The sequence below is a fragment of the Chroicocephalus ridibundus genome, chromosome 20 (assembly GCF_963924245.1).
Source record: "Chroicocephalus ridibundus chromosome 20, bChrRid1.1, whole genome shotgun sequence".
In the NCBI taxonomy this organism is placed as follows: domain Eukaryota; kingdom Metazoa; phylum Chordata; class Aves; order Charadriiformes; family Laridae; genus Chroicocephalus; species Chroicocephalus ridibundus.
Window position 1 is genome coordinate 1303609 of NC_086303.1, and position 6005 is coordinate 1309613.

The 6005-nt window shown below is 46.7% G+C and overlaps 1 protein-coding gene across 1 annotated transcript in view; it reads right to left on the bottom strand.

Moving 5' to 3' along the window:
• Positions 1-2660, bottom strand: part of IGFN1 (immunoglobulin like and fibronectin type III domain containing 1) — a 41025-nt gene extending 38365 nt beyond the window's left edge. The window contains exon 1 of the mRNA XM_063356549.1: positions 2511-2660. The gene's annotated coding sequence lies outside the window, so the exon portion shown is untranslated. The remainder of the gene's footprint in view (positions 1-2510) is intronic.
• Between the last annotated feature and the right edge of the window lie 3345 nt (positions 2661-6005).

Sequence of the window (6005 nt, forward strand, 5' to 3'; positions counted from 1 at the left end):
AGGCACCAGCTGCAAGACAGTTATTTCAGGACTGAGTTTAAAAGTGTGTTTTACCTGGAAATGAGACTCTCCCGATCTTCTGTTTTCCCTGTAATTCCCTTCTTCTTCCATATATCAATATGAAGTCTACCCATTCTGACTGGTAACAACTGGCACAACTCTTCCTATAGGCTGCTGGTGCCCGCCACATGGCTCAGACAGAGCGACAAGTGAAGAAACCAAGACCTGGTAGGTCCAAAAAGTGGGTTGAATTTTCCGGTTCATGAATAGATGACCAAGGTCAAAAGCTAGTCTCATACTTGGAGTCACTTGGCCAAGCCGCGCCACTCCCCTGCAGCATGGGTGTCCGGTCAGTCACTGCGCTGAAGGTCAAGGTGATGTCAGGGAGGCTTTTGGGCAGAAATATTCATCTCAGTAGTCGGGTTCAAAGTCTACTTTGATGTAACAGCAATGAGAACCCCATAAAAGCTATACCAAAAAAAGCTGCATTCATTTAAGGATGGGCAAGGGCATGGAAAATGGAATAAATGTCCAAATTCAGTGAAGACTAAGAGTTACCTGCAGCTCTACAACCACCCAAGGTACTATATTGAATCAGGTGATTCTGACAGTACTGGTCTTGCTGGTCATATAAAAGGACATTCTTTTGGTCAGATCAGGTCATGGACCAGGTCGGTCACAGAACGGCATTTTGGTTTTACCAGAATGCCCTGCTCCAGGATAAGGAATAGTCACACCATGCATCCAGGTGTCCCAAAGGAGTCTTCTGGACTCCTAATATTTGATTTTAAATAAACATGATGCACCAAGTATTGAGTACTTGCAGCTCCCTCTGATTTCAGTGGAAGATGCCCACGCTCAGCCCAGTTCCTCAACACCAGATCATCCATGTTGTACACTCCAGAAGAAATTTAAGGGACTATTTTAAGGCTCGAAGCCTTGGCTATCTTACCTCCCACGCCCAAGATGCCAGTCTGCCCCTTTGACACCAGCAAGCCGAGGTTTGTCATCACTGTTCACACAGAGCCACGATTAGACCCACTGCAGTTAGCTGGACTTTCACACGCTGAGATGCAACTCAGCATAACGAAAAGAATAGAACCAGGGTAAGGAATCCAAGAAACAGCAGCGCTCTGCTTTCACACTGCAGATTAGTTCCCTCCTTCCCACGGTGTCCAGGATTCCTTCTGTTCCCTTGTTTGGGACTGATTAAATCTGTTTGCATCCATGACTGACCGGAGGCGTTTGCTAGCACAATCCATGATTTAGATGGAGCCTGGCTGTCTATAAACCTGACATTCCTACCTTGTGATAGCTGCCTCATGACTAACTTTCCTGCATGCGCCAGCGCCTGGGCTGGCCAGTGTTGCAGTTTACTTGTCCCCTTCCGTTTGGAAAAAAAAAATAAATAAAGGGTAACATATGTTTAATATAGATGTGATTAAAGATGTGATTAAACATCAACATATTACCAGGCGTATCACCCCATCAGTACTTTTCACCCCTCTTTGAGACACTGAAAAAAACCCAACATTTTAACCCATCGTGTACTTTAATGAATGTAGAGAGTAAGGCATGCCTGCACCGCTTTCATTTCACCCTACACGGCCATTGGACTTTGCTGAATGTCTTCCTTTCTGGCCAAAATTAACGATGTATGTTCGAACCGCTTTGCATACCCCACCCTTTGGGCATGCTGAGGGTTAATAAAATTCACTGCGTGCAGTAAAAAAAATGAATTGTCCTATTCAGATGCCAAAAGGGATTCAAGTTATAAGGCTTTTACTCATTCCCCCGCCTTCAAACTAGAGCACATAACAAATACCCCAGTTCTGATTTATTTATTTGTTTCCCCAACCTGCCAGCGGCAACAGATGAAAAAAGCCCAGTCCTCGCATGACGAGCTATTTTAATATTTCATGCCCTAATGTGCCAGGAAGTTTGACACTGAAACAAACGTTAAGAAAATCTCTCTGAAACTCCAGGAGGCCACAGTATGCGCCACCTTCCCGCTTTCTTTGCAGGACGCCTGAGCATTATTTTCACCATTGTTCTAGCCCTGCCCTGCCTGACCTGTGCTGCACAAGTTAATGTCTGGCACCTACAAAGGTGCCAGAGGACTCCCATTTCTGGGAATGCTGTCCTGTTCCTGCTGAAGGTTGTCCTCTGTCAAACTCCCCCCTTATCCAGCACTGAAATATCGGAATAAATTAAATGTCATCCAGAGCAAGAAAATTATGCCAGCATCCAATGGAGAAATAACCAAAATAGAAATAATCACGGTGGAAAGAGAGGACATCTCTCCCCTTTCACCCCTACTTGCTCCAGGAATCCTGCAGTTTCACAGAATAGTTACGGTGTTCTCCTTCCTACAGGCATGAAACAAGCAGGGTCTGTCGCTCCCCATCGGTCACCTTTCCTGCCTTGTGAAGGTGATCACAAGGAGCTCAAACTCATTTCAGCTCCCAGCAAACACAGCTACTTATCTGAAACAGGTACACAGCACTCACCTGCGCGTGCCACCCCAGAGGTCCTCTTCTGCCCCGACTGCTGTCAGAGCCGCAGCTCCCCCGTGTCCTTTCTGCAGTCAGTGCTCAGCTGTGGGATCAGTACTGGGTCCCTGGGATCCTCCTCAGCTGCTCCCTCTCTCTCGCCTTCTGCCTCCCCTTCTCTCACACTTAATCTCTCTCGCGCCCTCTCCCTCTGGTAGGTGAAGCCTGTCACAGGGCTGTTAGCCTGCCAGACATCCAGATGATTTTTTTTTTTCCTAATGGGAACCCGATGCACCTGCCTCCTATTCGTTATTATTTCAGTCCATACCAGTAATGGTGCTGGACAAATTTGAGATTAACATAACTCTTCAATATTTCACAAGTCAGTTGGAGCGGTGTTTTTTCTGCAGATTGTGTTTCCTCTACGCAGTGTCTCATTAAAAACATTCACACAACTGAATGGCTCGGGAAGTTTTAAAGGAAACTGCAGCTTAATTGGCTTGAAACCAATCTCAAGAATAACTAGGGTTACTAACTGATCAGACAAATTGAACTTCGGTTAAAAGCGAGTGGCCAAGCACATTTAAAGATGAGACTTCTCCAAATACTCCCCTTTTTTAAATAGTTCTTTGAAAAGTTAGCATTATGAATACAAGAGATGGACGGAGCACTTTGCAGCACCAGCTCACAGTGCTAAGGTGAATTTATTAGGATGCAGCTGAAAAGCATGAGCCTGCACTCCAGCTACACGGCTGAGAGCAGCCTCTGTTACCTTTTGTACACCCCTTGGAATAACAGGTACCTCAGCAGCGTTAACAGGGGACTAGGAAACATGAGGTCAGGCTGGAAACGGAGATCAGATGCACGGGCAGACCAGGTTCTGCTTGTCAGTAAAGGCTTCCTCTGCTGCGAGACATTTATCCAGAGTCACCTGGAGCTGACCTAAATAAATCTTAAGAGAAACAAGACAGAGCCCCAGAATAAAAAAGCCCAAGGCGGGGGACGAAGAGGCTTAACAGACACAGTTTCCTCAGCTTGCAGAGGCTAGTGGCCACCCATGGACCACCCAAAGCTCTCCTGGCTCCCACCCCTTCCCAGGTGTGCAAGTTGCAAGACATTTCTGGTATTTCATTGCCCACATTGCTCACCACAGGGACAGTCGCACCTTGGGTGACCATGTCAGTCATACTGGGTAATTTCAAAGGCAACCCCATACAATACTGTGAGGGAGATGGATAAAGTTCAATTCATCAATGCTTCCAAAAAGCAGATGGATAAAGTTCAGCAGCCCTTCCTCCTTGAGGAAGAATATGTGCCTGCGGGACAGGCTGTAGATGAAGCGCTGAAAGGTGGGCAAACTCCACACCACCTAGTCCAGCACTACCCAACAGGAGAGGGAAGAATCTAAACCAAAGATAATTTTCAAAAGTTTTGCTTCTAATCACTTGAAAGTAATCCCCCACACGCCAGGTAATGGGCCTATCGCCCCCCGGCATAAAACTGTACCTCCAAAGCACCAAGCCTTGGTAAGCAATTAGTTGTAAGAAGGCACAGCAAGAGGTACGGAGGCGAACCAGCAGGAGGACAGCGGGTTTGCCTGTACTTCTATGTACTTCCCAAGAATTCAGGTAACCAAAATGGCGTTATCATTCCCTAACTCTTTTACTTTAGATGAACCAGGTTTTTGAGTTCAGATTCTCAGTCCCTTGACGTCACAGTGGCCAACGGAAATCCACTGAGGATTTCCTACTTTGCCTCTGCTGTTGATGAGAGAGCTTGAACTGTTGCTTAATTTGCTGAGGTTATACTGTAACAGATTTAAGCCATGAAGTGCAGGTGACATATCCCAAAGAATCACCTTTACACACCTTTACGCACATTTACAGTCAGCAGAACGCAGAAGGTCTCATTTAAGGCTGTGGAAGAGCAAAACGGTCTTCTGCCTCAAAAAGCAGAGAAGTACTAACAACCCAGAAGATGCTAAAATCAGTCTGATTGATAGACTTGAAAATACGTCCCAGTTACGAGACCTCAGAAACCCAAAGGGCAGCCTTATGTAACGTGCTTTACTTAGCAATCCTGTGACACGTCCCTTTCCAATAACCCACTTCAATGATTTGTAAGCCTGGGTGTTCCCTTCCCTTTGACAGCCCTCATAAAGATTATTTCCTATCAGACATGTGAGAGGACTCTACTGGAAGCCCACCAAATACTACGTCTGAGCTGACCCGAGGATGTCAGATTCCAATTCTAATTTCATCTCAAATTAGCAAGTGGTTATTGGTTGTCTCCAAATTGCATTTGTCAGGAATGAAAATTCTTTGCCAAAATAAGCCATTCAGATTTATTTACGACATGGACAGATTTTGTTACTCTCCCACAGAGTATTATCCTAAAACACTGTCAGCCCAGCCAGGCCTGGCCCTCTCCCCTTTCATGTTTGCGACCCAGTAATTAAATTGTCTGTTAGGACTTGTACTGAGGGCACAAAAACCTTCTCACTTCTACATCAAATGAGGATAAAACACAGACTGAACTACTAGTGCAAGAAGTCTGAGAACCCTGAACCCTTGTTGTGACAAACTAAGAGTGGAATCCACTTTGTGCTCTTCTCAGGCTTTATGCTCAAGAAGCATGGACTCTCAAGGATGTGGACATGGACACCAGAGACAGTTGTACGAATTGTCACATCTCAGCCAGTTTTCAGACTCCCAGCATCGAATCACAGAATCACAGAATGGTTCGGGTTGGAAGGGACCTTAAAGATCATCTAGTTCCAACCCCCCTGCCCTGGGCAGGGACACCTCCCACTAGACCAGGCTGCTCAAAGCCTCATCCAGCCTGGCCTTGAACACTTCCAGGGATGGAGCATCCACAACCTCTCTGGGTAAGCATGTAGTCTTGACAAGAGCATCCTACAGCAAGGCACTACAACACTGCTTTAGATCCAAAGTGCAGGCTCCGTACCAAACCAGGATGCAGCCTGGCGGCAGAGCATCTCTCTGAGGGGCCAAAGATCTATTTTGATCACATTTACCATCTCTCAAGCATCCAGCCAAAAGGAGACATCACAGTCCCTTAGAGCACCTAAGCCTGTACAATTCGCTACAGCCTTCAAAGGTCATACTACCGCAGCAATCACCGGAGCCCTGCCTGTGGTGAGGCTGATGTCAGAGAGCGACATTCTGTGGAGAACCAGCCCATTGCCTGCATGACCAACCCAATAGTGAGGAGCTCAGCGTAGGCACCCAGACATGAAGTGGAGGGTATGGTTCAAAGACTCTCTACTAGGTAAAGTGCTGGGGACTCCTCCATTACCCACTCCCAGGCCAACTCCCCCCTACAGCCTTCTGCCAAGTGAGCACCTGTGAGGCAGAGGAGACAAGTTACTGAAGCATCCAAAAGCACTCAGAGCCTTTCAGGGGACTCAGCTACCAGACAAACTAAGGGCCATTGGCCACGACAGCTTCTTTTCCAACTATTGCACATCCATTTCCCCCACCTCTCAGCCAC